Genomic DNA, 16,626 nt, shown 5'->3' on the forward strand with positions numbered 1-16,626 from the left:
AAAACACTACCCCCAGCATGACCCTACACTACGCAAACACTACAACACTACCCTAAACCCTAAAACACTACCCCCAGCATGACCCTACACTACGCAAACACTACAACACTACCCTAAACCCTAAAACACTACCCCCAGCATGACCCTACACTACGCAAACACTACAACACTACCCTAAACCCTAAAACACTACCCCCAGCATGACCCTACACTACGCAAACACTACAACACTACCCAAAACCCTAAAACACTACCCCCAGCATGACCCTACACTACGCAAACACTACAACACTACCCAAAACCCTAAAACACTACCCCCAGCATGACCCTACACTACGCAAACACTACAACACTACCCAAAACCCTAAAACACTACCCCCCAGCATGACCCTACACTACGCAAACACTACAACACTACCCAAAACCCTAAAACACTACCCCCAGTATGACCCTACACTACGCAAACACTACAACACTACCCAAAACCCTAAAACACTACCCCCAGCATGACCCTACACTACGCAAACACTACAACACTACCCAAAACCCTAAAACACTACAAACCAGCATGACCCTACACTACGCAAACACTACAACACTACCCAAAACCCTAAAACACTACACCCCAGCATGACCCTACACTACGCAAACACTACAACACTACCCAAAACCCTAAAACACTACCCCCAGCATCACCCTACACTACGCAAACACTACAACACTACCCAAAACCCTAAAACACTACCCCCAGCATGACCCTACACTACGCAAACACTACAACACTACCCTAAACCCTAAAATACTACACCCCAGCATGACCCTACACTACGCAAACACTACAACACTACCCAAAACCCTAAAACACTACCCCCAGCATGACCCTACACTACGCAAACACTACAACACTATCCTAAACCTTAAAACACTACGCCCAGCATGACCCTACACTACGCAAACACTACAACACTACCCTAAACCCTAAAACACTAGCCCCAGCATGACCCTACACTACGCAAACACTACAACACAACCCTAAACCCTAAAACACTACCCACAGCATGACCCTACACTACGCAAACACTACAACACTACCCTAAACCCTAAAACACTACCCCCAGCATGACCCTACACTACGCAAACACTACAACACAACCCTAAACCCTAAAACACTACCCCCAGCATGACCCTACACTAAACAACCACCACAACTCTACACTACACTAACACAACACTACACTACACAACACTACACTACACTACACAATCACTAACCCACGAAAAAATTAACACAAACCCACTTACCTCTCTCGTCATCGTGGTTTTCACAACGCAAATGCATTTACCATACATGCCTTTAAAACGTAATTCTTTGTAAAGGCATGCGCGATAAATGCACATGCGTTTTGAAAAAATGCGGGATAATGGTATGCGAGGTCAATGACCTTGCGGGATAATGGTATGCGGACTGAAAGTCTGCGGGATACAAAATGCGGGAAAATGGCTGCAAACCATGATTAGCAGCAGACTTCCCTGGTGAGCACTAGCTTTACTACAGTGATCTAATGAGCAACTAGAGTGCTAACATTCAGAATTTATGGCAAATGTGTGACACATCTGAATGCCTTCTTGATAGAACCAAAGTAAACAAGCATTGAAAATGCAATAGATCTCGCCCTCGTTTAAGTTAAAGCCATTCTGTTTGTAATGAGGTGGCTTTTTAGCTTTGCTTTTATTAGTGTTTTTAAAACTTTCATGTAAATAACATGCATATGTATGCATATATGTATATGTATGAATGCATTTATATTTATATAGATATGCAGATTATATATGTTTATATATGTATATTACCTACTGGCGATAGCCAGTGGGTATATATAGTTAGGATTTTTTCTCTATGGGATTTCTGAAAATTCTATGTCTAATAACTTTGGCGTTTGTGGACGGAATTGGCTGAAATTTTCAGGAAAATGGCACATTCTGTTTCTGAGCAGCCCCTGGAAATTTGGGGGGGTTTCGTCAAGGGGGGGCCGAGAAAAAAGGGGGTCCCAAAACGCATTTTTCCCATTCATTTTTCCATAGGGCGGTTGGACTCACTTTTAGCTCGAACGGCTGAATAGATTTACATGAAACTTGGCAAAATTGTAGATATGGTTTGCCCGACGTGCCTTTGCTATGTCTCAATATATGTGCTCCAGTGGATTTTGAGAAATTAACGTTTAAAAAAATATATATATCTGTGACAGCGCTCCGGTTAGCGCCCCGGTTCGCGTACCTGACGCGTAACGGAACTTCGCGAAGCGAAGCTGATTGGCTCTCCGGTGTCTGTCAACATTCTAAACAGTCCGGAGCGGCCGCCATCTTGTCTCTCGGTACGATCGAGAGACAAGATGTGGTGAAAAACGAAGGGGGAAATGAAGGAAAGGGGGCAAGGTAGACCACTCCTGACCCCCTAGGATTGATGAGGGGGATATTAAAGTGCCCCGCGGGGCAAAAAATTATTATTTTTTTTTTTTGCGATTTTACGCCGTAGAGGCGCGTCCCGGTACGCGAACCGGGCAGCTCACCGGGCAGCTCACCGGGCAGCTAACCGGGCAGCTAACCGGCAGCGTAGCTGTCAACATTGTAAACAGTCCGGAGCGGCCCCCATCTTGTCTCTCGGTAGGTTCGAGAGACAAGATGTGGTGAAAAAAGAAGGGGGAAATGAAGGAAAGGGGGCAAGGTAAACCCCTCCTGACTTCCTAGGATTGATGAGGGGGATATTAAAGTCCCCCGCGATTTTTCGCGGTAGAGGCGCTTCCCGGTACGCGAACCGAGCAGCTAACCGGCAGCGTAACGGGAGTCCGCCATCTTGTGTTTTTGGAGCGTCCGGTTCGCGTACCGGGTAGCGTCCCGGTAAGCGTAACAAGGGGAAGACCAAGAGAAACAGTAAAAAAAAAATTAAGGGAATAGATTTCCAGCAAACTTGGCAAAATTGTAGGGACTGTTTGTTTGATGTGCCTTTGCAAGGCCTCAAGATATGTGCACGTGTGGATTTTGTCTAATTAAGGTTAAAAAAAATATATATATCTGTAAGCGTGCTCCGGCACGCTTACGTTACGGGTTTTGTTTGCGCTGCAGAGCCGATACGTCACGGTTATGCGACGCGTCATGAGGCGTCTCACGTGGCTACGTGATACGTCACGTAATAAAGAATATATTTTACAGCTATAGATATTAGCTTTTAAAAAACCAATGAAATTCACTGAAAAAACCATAGGTTATAGACCATATATAGTTAGGAATATGCATTTACAAAACCTTGAAAATTCACTGAAAAAACCATAGGTTAGAGACCATATATAGTTAGCTGGACATTTTATTGACATAAAACCAATGAAATTCCATATATAGTTAGTTGCACTAACTATATATCGCGCACCCGCAATCCACTGCTGATGATGTCACATATTACATCATTCATGACATGGTCAGTGACATCACTGATGACATCACTAATGACATCTCAAATGACATCACTGAGGACATCACTGATGACATCTCAAATGACATCACTGATGACATCATGACACACCAATACCAGTTACTACATGCGCACTCACTGATTCCTACGTCTACACACACATTCACTCATTCACCCATACAATCACTCATACATACAGTCACTCATTATTACAACACTATCATATGCACTCATACACCTATGCAGACACTCACACACTGCCACTCATCCATGGAGTTACTCACACACCTAGTCAATCCTGTAAAGAATCAATCACACTTCCATTTCCTCATCTATACAGTTAAACACAGAACACCATACTTCAGTGACATCACTGATGATATCACTGATGACATCTCAAATGACATCACTGATGACATCTCAAATGACATCACTGATGACATCATGACACACCAATACCAGTTACTACATACGCACTCACTGATTCCTACGTCTACACACACATTCACTCATTCACCCATACAATCACTCATACATACAGTCACTCATTATTACAACACTATCATATGCACTCATACACCTAGTCAGTCCTGTGAAGAATCAATCACACTTCGATTTCCTCATCTATACAGTTAAACACAGAACACCATACTTTTCACACATATACTAACACATACTTACTCTCTTATACAATCACTGATACAAGTACACATTGATATGCACAGAGTCACACACCTCCCAGCCAGCCACACACACACTCAGTCTTCCATACATCCACTCATTCTTCAATATGTAAAACATATTTAAACTTTACAAAAACACACAGACACTAGATGATGTCATCAGTGATTACATTTGAGATGTCATCAGTGATGTCATCAGTGATGTCATTTGAGATGTCATCAGTGATGTCATCAGTGATGTCACTGACCATGTCATGAATGATGTAATATGTGACATCATCAGCAGTGGATTGCGGGTGCGCGATATATAGTTAGTGCAACTAACTATATATGGAATTTCATTGGTTTTATGTCAATAAAATGTCCAGCTAACTATATATGGTCTCTAACCTATGGTTTTTTCAGTGAATTTTCAAGGTTTTGTAAATGCATATTCCTAACTATATATGGTCTATAACCTATGGTTTTTTCAGTGAATATATATATATATATATATATGTATATATATATATATATATATAATATATATATGCAAAACAATCTCTCCCCGGTTTGAGGAGCACTTCAAAACAGACCCAGAATTGGCTTTAACCAGCATTCTTTTATTCAGAGAATTTCACAAGCCTTACGCGTTTCAAAGTAAAGACTTCTTGTTCACAGGCATAATCCGAGGCTTTGCAGTTTTCAAAGGCATTATCCCAGCATGTCCTTTATTCATTTTGTTTACCCTTCAGTGGGCCTCACAGGTGAGTGTAGTATCCTTTGCATGCTGGGATGTGTAGTACACGCTCCAGTGTCATCGAGAATGCCTTATTAAACATTATTTCCCTTGGTAGGTTCTGCACTGCCACACAGAGTTAATTATTATTTACCAACCCTCTGGTGGGCCTCAGAAAAAAGAAGAATTCCTGGTGATTTCTGCCGGTCTGTTTTTCCATTTGGACCACCATGAGTGAGGACCTATACCATTTTCTCTAATTAATCATGTAATATCATGTAATATCATCTGTCTGCTGTTCTGACCCTCTGACATGTCAATCACTTTAACACATTTACCTTCTGCATCACACTAGTGATCGAGCAATGTGTGCATATTCAAATAGCATCTTAAGTGAAGTAACTTAGATGTTTTCGCTTTGCATTTAAGCAGTGATAATTCTGCTTGTCGTTGAAATCTGTCCTTTATTCACATGTCTGCAAATGTATTATCATGTAGCAATTTGAAAACAAATGCTTTGTAAATCTATACACAATGGGTACATTGCTCTAAGAGTTTTTTTCGTTCATGTTTTCTCATGTTTATCATTACTTAATTTTAACCACCGATATCTTGGATAGGAGGGAATTTTTATCACGGTTACATTCACAACCACAAATATCACGGTGCACATTTTCACGCACGTCTTCTCCTCTCTCTCCAAAGCACTCCCCCTTACCCTTCTCACCCTGTGCGTTCATTATTGACATCACATTGCAGTAGTCGTTTGCCTTTGTTCATAATTAAGCAACCTTCAAGGCACCATGCATCAAGAACCATGAATTGAGTCAGGTATGATAGGTTCAAACATAGCAGAGAGTATTTCTATTGACATTACTCTCTCCCCGGTTCACAATCAATGTAACCCTTTTCTTTCATTGCACGACTTCATGAACAATCCTGTGTGCTTTTAGACTGACGTGGATATTCCGTGGCCACTGTGCCTTGTATTTTCGTGGACCAACGTACAGCAATTCACATATTCTCACATCGCTTGCATCTATTAGATAGAAGGCCTTTTACCTTCATTCCGTAATTTTCGCATGTTTTGTCTATTTGCAACGATTAAATCCCTAAGTCTAGGTTGCACTTGTCAAACACAGATCGAGATTTCTTGAACAGGGCTGCCATTGGACATTTACTGCATCAGCATACAGTCTGTCCTTTCTGTTGTTACCATGCCTTGTTATGTCACAATCATGTCGCTTTTCTCCTTTCAGTAAAACAACGCGTATGCCAAATGTAGTAAAATGTAGTAAAATGCCTACTCACTGCAATAGACATATTGCACTCACCTGTATATATACTGCACTTGGCTTCACAGCGCGCTATGTGATCAAGGCTGCAAGTCTGGCAGCCGAAACGTGTCATTTGAACTTTTTGATGTGTGAATAAACTTCGATCCTTGTTCATACCAGCTTTCGGACTCTGTGCCCTTGTATTGGGCCGGAGTGGCTGTCGATGCTTTGGGATTTTGTCGATATATATATATATGTGTATCCTTCCACTGCTTCAACTATTTATGTATTAACAGCTAGGTTGACCAGTGGGGTACAGTGTAGAAGAATACACTTGGTTCCTCTTTGACGGAATAGGTTTTACATCATATGGATTATGTATAATCCATATGTTAGATTTCACCGTAATTGGTTTTTTACCAGTATATATAATTTCACAATGAATCAATTTTTGTTTCTGTTTTTCACACTGTACAAATAATTGGCTGTCTGGGTTTCTTGTTAAGAAAAGACTTGGGAGTTGAGCCCGGTATATCTTACAGGGTTGGGTGGCTCGGGTATTGTTTAACAACAGCAGAGCCACTCTTGATGGAAAATACCAGGATTAAGTAAGGGTTAAGGAATTATGCTCTCTCTGGCCCTAAATGACATATATCCATAGTACATAAACTGTTTATGACAGGCAAATGTGTATTTTAATACAATATCCCATGTTCAGGTGCGCCAAAATCGATGAGATTTAATATAATGTTTTTTTTAAATATAAAATTATTTATTGGCTTTTATCCATCTATATGTTATATTTTATTGTATAAAATATAGGTTCGGCACCTTGCATTCTCATTATCGAAATATTATATGTATTTACACAGTAATTGTTGATAATGTTTTGGGATTAACTCATAATTGTACATTGGATAGTGTGTTTTCTATGTCCATCACCACAGAATACATACACCCCCCATTACAGTGTCAGCCAATGATATGTACTGTTTTCAATGCACTTGCACTTTAAATTCTGCTCACTTCTCTTATGCGTCATGTGACCAAGGCCTCTGGGTAGGCCGAAACGTTATGCCGACGAGGTGTGCCTAAAATAAATTACTCACCTGCATCCTGGGTCTTCCGTTTCTTTTTCTGTCACGTTTCCAGATTGAGAGCGGGCTGCTGATCGAAACAGTCCGGCATATATATATATATATATATATATATATATATATATATATATATATATTCACTGAAAAAACCATAGGTTATAGACCATATATAGTCAGGAATTAGCATTTACAAAACCTTGAAAATTCACTGAAAAAACCATAGGTTATAGACCATATATAGTTAGGAATTAGCATTTAAAAAACCTTATTTTACTCACACAAAACCATTGAAATTCCATATATAGTTAGTTGCACTAACTATATATCGCGCACCCGCAATCCACTGCTGATGATGTCACATATTACATAATTCATGACATGGTCAGTGACATCACTGATGACATCACTGATGACATCTCAAATGACATCACTGATGACAACATCCAGTGACTGTATGTTTCTGTAAAGTTAAAATGTGTCTTACATATTGAAGAATGAGTGGAAGTATAAGTGTCTGGACAAAGGATTTAGTAGGTGCATGACTGAATGTATGAGTGAGTGATTAAATGTGTCTCACTGAGTGCATGGGTTAGTGACTAAAGTGTCTTAATTTGTTCATCATTATGTCTGTTGTTCTGTAAACTGCTGCATGTGTTGATCAGTAGCTATATGATTAACTATATGGGTTACTGATTGATTATCCAAGTATTTGTATGGGAGACTGAGTGTGTGTGTGGCTGGCTGGGAGGTGTGTGACTCTGTGCAGATCAATGTGTACTTATATCAATGATTGTATAACAAGGTACGTCTGTGTTAGTATATGTTTGAAAATGTAAGGTGCTCTATGTTTAACTGTATAGACAAGAAAATGGAAGTGTGATTGATTCTTTACAGGACTGACTAGGTGTGTGAGTAACTCCATGGATGAGTGGCAGAGTGTGAGTGTCTGTATAGGTGTATGAGTGCATATGATAGTGTTGTAAAGATGAGTGATTGTATGTATGAATGATTGTATGGGTGAATGAGTGAATGTGTGTGTAGACGTAGGAATCAGTGAGTACATATGTAGTAACTAGTATTGGTGTGTCAATGGTTTCAAAAATTATACTCTGTATTTAACACTGGGTGAAACAGAGATTATATTAAAATGTGAGGAGATGCATTGTATTGTCACATGAATGATATCATCAGTGATGTGGTCATTGATGTCAAATGAGATGTCATCAGTGATGTCATCAGTGATGTCATTTGAGATGTCATCAGTGATGTCATCAGTGATGTCACTGACCATGTCATGAATGATGTAATATGTGACATCATCAGCAGTGGATTGCGGGTGCGCGATATATAGTTAGTGCAACTAACTATATATGGAATTTCAATGGTTTTGTGTGAGTAAAATAAGGTTTTTTAAATGCTAATTCCTAACTATATATGGTCTATAACCTATGGTTTTTTCAGTGAATTTTCAAGGTTTTGTAAATGCTAATTCCTAACTATATATGGTCTATAACCTATGGTTTTTTCAGTGAATTTCAATGGTTTTTTAATAGCAAATATCATAAGCTGTCGAATGTCAAGTACGTGGTAAGTGAAAACATTTTCGTGTTTATGCACACTGATCTGCTTTGAATGGTGCCCCCCCCCTCATTTCTATTAGGAGTACTCTCTCTTTGCACATAGTGAAGGGTAGTTAACGCAGGCCTTTGCCCCCGTTGTAATACGTCGTGCCTGCTTCTCTCTCCATTTGATTGATTGTTATCCAGGTATTTACTGTTTTAGAATTGGTTCTCTTTGGTTCATTCTCTATTTACAAACAAACACAGAGTCGCAATACTCTGTTTAGTCTTTGCAGATAACGAAAAATCGTGTAAAAAAAAAAAGAAAAGGAATCGAGCAAAATCAGTAGGCCACTAATGGGATCTCTTTTTGACCTCGCTAAAATAGAAACATTAGGAACAACCCCTCATGACAAATACAAAACTAGTGAAATGAACTGAACTCCACACAATGATGGCTGCAAAACAGCTCGGCTCCGCCACCCACCCCGCCCAAAATAACGATAAAGAGCAGCTGCCATGATTGGTTGCGGAATGGCCACGACGGAGCTACGAAATGGTGCTGCTCTCATGCTAACCCCAGCTTCAGTCTGAAACATCTAGAAACACTGTAGACTACCAATTCGATCAGTTCCGGTAGCGCCCCAATGTAACCCGGTAGAGAAGAACTAGCCCTCCCCTCTTTGACTAATGGTTCTTGTTGCCTGTCCCTTCTGTTGTCATTTAACAGAACTATTTAGCCTGCTGAAAGGGGTTGTGTTCCGACCGCTGGTTGGTGGAGACATTTTGACTATATTCTGGACCTGCGTTGTCGCGTAATGCGTCATATGACGCGCCGCGTTAGCGCATCCGGAAGTCATCCGGGGCGCGCAGCGCGTAACGTAAGCATAACAAGTCATGTGACTTGTTAAAAACTTTTCATTGGTTCATTTTACTTTTCTTATTCTAATGATGAAAGGCTTGGTCATATGACCTAAAAATTACGCTTTTTATTACTTCCGAACATTATTTTTTCTTAAATATATGTTATAATGTTCCAGGCTAATGTACTTTCCCGGAAAATTTACAACTGTCCTGCAAGTAAAATATATTCTTTTTTCGAGAAAAAGAGCGTTTCTTCGTCCCATGACGGAGCCGTTGAGCAAAAGAGGGTCGACCTGCTGTCTTAGTCGCCGATACGCCTGAATATGAGATTCTTATCGATCACTTTATGTTGCAGGAATAGAAAACACAACAGCCCTTGACCATTTATCTTTACTGCGTTCCTTCGTATTATACCTTTTACCCTTCATGTAATTGGTCTGCTTTATTTTACTTGCCTTTTAATGATTCTAAAACAGTGACTATTATTAAAAACTTTACCAATGTATATACTACTACCATGTTTTCTTTTAAAAACCTTTATTGTGAAAATTTCATTATACAAATACGAGCCTATAACCACGTGGGCCGGCCACGGAGCAAACTGTAATCGTATATGATGAGTAGACATTTACACTGTAGAGGAACGTAACGGGCGGGCCATTAGGTTGCAAGAACTAAGGTGTCTAACAGTTACGGAATCGGTGGACGTACATTTTATAATTAAAATACGACAGGGCCAGTTACAATAAAATTATCTAGATATACATTTGCGGGCAAGTACCATGGGTGACGTTAATTCGAACTTTCAATAGTACAGTAATCAATAACACATCAGAACTTAATATCAATAGGGATGTCGAAATATTCAATCAATTCTCGTCCCCGCCCGCCATGTGCTTCAAAACTGCATACGTATCTCGTGATTTCAAGGTTCTGCAACCAGTACACAACAAGGAGTTACGAGTCCCATTTATTCCGGCGCCATTTTGGGCGAGGACGGGCAGGTCCAGGATATAGTCAAAATGTCTCTACCAACCATCGACTATGATGATGTTCATATGCTGTATTTATTAGAGTACCACTCATCTGTCCACATGAAATTAATTTGCCACAATCTAAACATGTCATTTTAATCTTTCCAAAGTTCTTCTAAATATTTGGGACCGTTTCCCTTGCCTCTGATGCTGTCAGTGCCACTTCTTTGATGAATGTACTAGCAGGTCAGGGGTTCTCCTCCAAATCTCTTTTTTATGCAGCACTATAATTAATTGGTGCCACCTCTCCATATGACGATGCATGGTATAGTTACCATAACTATATTTTTTTTCGGTTCCTCTGTAGAGTTCATCGTGGCAGATGAAGCGTGTAACGTACCGGGCATTTACCTTTTTTTGCATGTACAGGAAAGGAAAAAAAAATCGAGCGTCCGAGTTCTAAGGTGTCCCAGGGCCATTTTAGTGGACCAGGCCCAAATCCAAAGAACAGGCCGCCATTTTGAGAGTCCTGTTGCAGCCGCCTGTCGCTGTAGCATCAAGAGCAGCCGAAACTCAGCTGAATGGCAACTGAAACGGTAAAGGGGCGCCCCACTACAGCAGACGAGCCTCCACCTAGGAAGGCCCGTTCATGCCGCCTCCCCCCCCCCCCTTCGGGCACCCCACGCCGTTATTCGGAGCAGTATTGTAGGATGGCCACACCAGTGCGGCAACTTGCTAGACATCACCTCGGTGGTAACCGAATCTCAACGCCTTGTGGGGTCTTCTATTCAGAAAACATTGTTATGCTGCCTTCGACCTATTCGCCGCAAGTGCGCACGCAACTCAGCTGCATAGCTTGCTAGACACCACCTCGGTGCTAACCGAATCTCAGCGCCTTGTGGTCTCTTCTATTCCAAAAAAATTGTTGCGCTGCCTTTGGCCCCATTCGCACATCGGTCCGCTACTGACGCCATCTCACAGGCTAATGGGGCACCCCACGCCGAGTTTCAGCATTGTAGGATGACCACACCAGTACAGCAACTTGCTAGACATCACCTCGGTGCCATCCGGATCTCGGCGCCCCACTGCAGATGAAGTGCCTCTCAACTATGAAACCACCACGGTGACATCCGGATCTTGGCGCGTTGTGCTGCCTTCGGCCTATTCGCACATCGGTCCGCTACTGACGCCATCTCACAGGCTAATGGGGCACCCCACGCCGAGTTTCAGCGTTGTAGGATGACCACACCAGTACAGCAACTTGCTAGACATCACCTCGGTGGTAACCGAATCTCAACGCCTTGTGGGGTCTTCTATTCAGAAAACATTGTTATGCTGCCTTCGACCTATTCGCCGCAAGTGCGCACGCAACTCAGCTGCATAGCTTGCTAGACACCACCTCGGTGCTAACCGAATCTCAGCGCCTTGTGGTCTCTTCTATTCCAAAAAAATTGTTGCGCTGCCTTTGGCCCCATTCGCACATCGGTCCGCTACTGACGCCATCTCACAGGCTAATGGGGCACCCCACGCCGAGTTTCAGCATTGTAGGATGACCACACCAGTACAGCAACTTGCTAGACATCACCTCGGTGCCATCCGGATCTCGGCGCCCCACTGCAAATGAAGTGCCTCTCAACTATGAAACCACCACGGTGACATCCGGATCTTGGCGCGTTGTGCTGCCTTCGGCCTATTCGCACATCGGTCCGCTACTGACGCCATCTCACAGGCTAATGGGGCACCCCACGCCGAGTTTCAGCGTTGTAGGATGACCACACCAGTACAGCAACTTGCTAGACATCACCTCGGTGCCATCCGGATCTCGGCGCCCCACTGCAGATGAAGTGCCTCTCAACTATGAAACCACCACGGTGACATCCGGATCTTGGCGCGTTGTGCTGCCTTCGGCCTATTCGCACATCGGTCCGCTACTGACGCCATCTCACAGACTAATGGGGCGCCCCACGCCGAGTTTCAGCATTGTAGGATGACCACACCAGTACAGCAACTTGCTAGACATCACCTTGGTGCCATCCGGATCTCGGCGCCCCACTGCAGATGAAGTGCCTCTCAACTATGAAACCACCACGGTGACATCCGGATCTTGGCGCCTTGTGCTGGTTCCGGCCTATTCACACATCGGTCCGCTACTGACGCCATCTCACAGGCTAATGGGGCGCCCCACGCCGAGTTTCAGCATTGTAGGATGACCACACCAGTACAGCAACTTGCTAGACATCACCTCGGTGCCATCCGGATCTTGGCATCTCAACGCCTAGTGGTATCTTCCATACAGAAAATATTGTTGAGCTGCCTTTGGCCCCATTCGCACATCGGTCCGCAACTGACACCATCTCACAGGCCAACAGGGCGCCCCACGCCGACTTTTACCATTGTAGGATGGCCACACCAGTACAGCAACTTCCTAGACATCACCTCGGTGCCATCCGGATCTTGGCATCTCAGCGCCTTGTGGTGTCAGTCAGAAAATATTGTTGCGCTGCCTTTGGCCCCATTCGCACATCAGTCCGCTACTGACACCATCTCACAGGCCAACAGGGCGCCCCACACCGACTTTTACCATTGTAGGATGGCCACACCAGTGCCACAACTTGCTAGACACCACCTCGGTGCCATCCGGATCTTGGCATCTCAGCGCCTTGTGGTGTCTTCTATTCCGAAAATACTGTTGCGCTGCCTTTGGCCCCATTCGCACATCGGTCCGCTACTGACGCCATCTCACAGGCCAACGGGGCGCCCCACGCCGACTTTCAACATTGTAGGATGGCCACACCAGTGCGGCAACTTACTAGACACCACCTCGGTGCCATCCGGATCTTGGCGCGTTGTGCTGCCTTCGGCCTATTCGCACATCGGTCCGCTACTGACGCAAACTCACAGGCCAACGGGGCGCCCCACGCCGACTTTCAGCATTGTAGGATGGCCACACCAGTGCTGCAACTTGCTGGACACCACCTCGGTGCCATCCGGATCTTGGCGCGTTGTGTTGCCTTCGGCCTATTCGCACATCGGTCCGCTACTGACGTGCCAACGTATTTTCTCCGCATTTTATACCCTATGCCGCATAACAGGTCATGTGACTTGTTTATAAAACTTTTCATTGGTTCATTTTACTTTTGGTTTCCTAATGATGGAAGGCTTGATCATATGACCTAAAAACAACACTTTTCATTGGATGAAAACTTTTTTTTTTCCCAAACGATGAAAGCCCCACCTTGTTTCTGGATGTTTCAGACTGAAGCTGGCGTCAGCATGAGAGCACCACCATCTCGTAGCTCCGTCGTGGTCATTCCGCGAGCAATCATGGCAGCCGCTCCCCACCAGAAGCCTACAGGAGTCGGGGGCCCCCAAAACTTTTGATGAATCCTCAAGGCGGAGGGGACGCTTTCGAGAATGGGGTCCAAGACCTAGCAGACAAGCGTCCGATTTCCAAGGTGTCCCAGGGCCATTTCAGTGGACCAGGCCCAAAAAGGAAACAGCCTGCCGCCATTTTGAGAGTCCTGTGACAGCCGCCTATCGCTGCACAGCAAGAGTGGGCGCAACTCAGCTGAATTGCGGCTTTTGACACAGTGGACCAAAAACGGACGGAATGGCAACTGAAACGGTTAAGGGGCGCCCCACTACAACAGATGAGACTCCACCTGGAGAGGCCCGTTCACGCCGCCTCCCCCGGGGCGCCCCACGCCGTTATTCGGAGCAGCATTGTAGGATACCAAAACCAGTGCGGCAACTTACTGGACATCACCTTGGTGCCATCGTTCTGCTGCCTTGGAACTATTCGCACAACAGTTTGCTACTGATGACCCACCCCCCGCGACGCCCCACGCCAGAAATCTGGACGTTGTGCTGCGTTGGGACTATTCGCACAGCCGACCGCTACTTCGTTGTTTTTCCCTAAAAATGTTTATATGTTCTTACTGTTTTTGTTTTCTTGTATATATTTATAAGTTATTAAAGTTTTATAATCTTACTACTTTGTCGGAGTGCTATATATTTTTAATGTGACACATAATTGTAAAAACTTTGATGTACAAAGAGTCATCCCTGGAATCTTCCGCTTCAGGCTCGGTCCCCTCCCCAATCACAATACAGGATGGTTTTCAGATAATAGGAACGCGTCTGCTGTGACGGATCTCATCGAGTGTGGGCCTTGATCTACTATAACTCCTTTGAAGAGGGGTGATTCTTTACAGCTGGGGCCATAAACTACATCTGCAGGGCTAGCTGATTCCCTAGGACCGGCCTGGACAATCGGACACAGAGGAAAAGGAGTGTCAGAGGGTGCGGTAGTGAATAGGGCGAAAGGGAGGTGTCGGGCGGGCACAGGGTGTGATTCTCAGGGAAGAGCAGCGCAGATGGGGGAGGTTTATTACCCATGCATAAGACAGAGAGCGGGGGTGACCACTGCCTGGGGGAGATGCTTGCGAGGGTGGGGAGCCATGCTAAGGATCGACAGCGTGCACAGAGTGGGTCTGGTCAAGGCATCTAAAATGACTGCCGTGCACGACAAAAGTGTGGCATTTGAAAAAAGACAAGATGGCGCAGACAATGTTTTTCAACACTTCCTGATTTCCTTCGAATCGAACGTTAACAGACGTTGGGGCATATTACCAAAGTTAAGCGATATTTATCCCTAACGATGCTTAGCAACGATTTTTTTACCGCTAAGCATCGTCAGAAATTATCGCAGATAAACCTTGCTATTATCAAGGTTTATCGCAAATACGATAAAAAACGACCGCAATGCATTAATATAGCTGAAAACTCAGCGATATTCATGCATTACCGAGCTAATGCTCTTAGCCATGTTATCCACCTCCCATTGGATAACATGGCTAAGAACTGCTCAGGGCAGGTGCTAGCTTTTGGAGATATTCGCGCTTATCGCGAATATTTCCAAAAGTTGATAATAGGAGATAGCGATGTTAGCGACTGTTTCCAGTCGCTAACATCTTGGCATGCCCACTTTGCATGTCATTAGTGATAAATATCACTCACATGCAAAGTGGGGCCCAAGATGGTCGCTATCTCCTACTAGCCGTCGCTAACTGGTGTTAGCAACAGCTAGGTAATACAGATATAATTTTATCTCCGCGAAGCGGAGCGCTGTTACAGATATATATCTTGTTTTTGAACATTAATTTCTCAAAATCCACTGAAGCACATATATTGAGACCTAGCAAAGGCACATCGAGCTACCAGTCCCTACAATTTTGCCAAGTTTCGTGCAAATCCATTAGGCCGTTCGATTATTATTATTATTTTTTTTTTTGCCCCGCGGGGCCCTTTTAAAACCTCCACATCAAACCTAAGAGGTCAAGGAGGATCTACTATGCCCCCTTATGGTCATTTGCCCCTTCGCTTTGGCCTCCTCTTGTCTCTCGATCCTACCGAGAGACAAGATGGCGGCCGCTACGGACTGTTTGCAATGTTTACAGACGCCGGAGAACCAATCAGCTTCGCAAACCTCCGTTACACGAAGCGGAGCGCTGTTACAGATATATATCTTTTTTTGAACGTTAATTTCTCAAAATCCACTGGAGCGCATATATTGAGACCTAGCAAAGGCACATCGGGCTACCAGTCCCTAATATTTTATCAAGTTTCGTGCAAATCCATTCAGCCGTTCGATTACTATTATTATTTTTTTTTTTTGCCCCGCGGGACCCTTTTAAAACCTCCACATCAAACCTAGGGGGTCAGCGAGGATCTACTATGCCCCCTTATGGTCATTTGCCCCTTCGCTTTGGCCTCCTCTTGTCTCTCGATCCTACCGAGAGACAAGATGGCGGCCGCTACGGACTGTTTGGAATGTTCACAGACGCCGGAGAACCAATCAGCTTCGCTTCACAAAGCTCCGTACCGCGAAAAGTCCGCGAACCGGAGCGCTGCCCGGTCCGCTGTTACAGATATATATCTTTTTTTGAACGTTAATTTCTCAAAATCCACTGGAGCACATATATTGAGACC

Source organism: Lissotriton helveticus, chromosome 7 (assembly GCF_964261635.1).
Source record: "Lissotriton helveticus chromosome 7, aLisHel1.1, whole genome shotgun sequence".
Classification (NCBI taxonomy): Eukaryota; Metazoa; Chordata; class Amphibia; order Caudata; family Salamandridae; genus Lissotriton; species Lissotriton helveticus.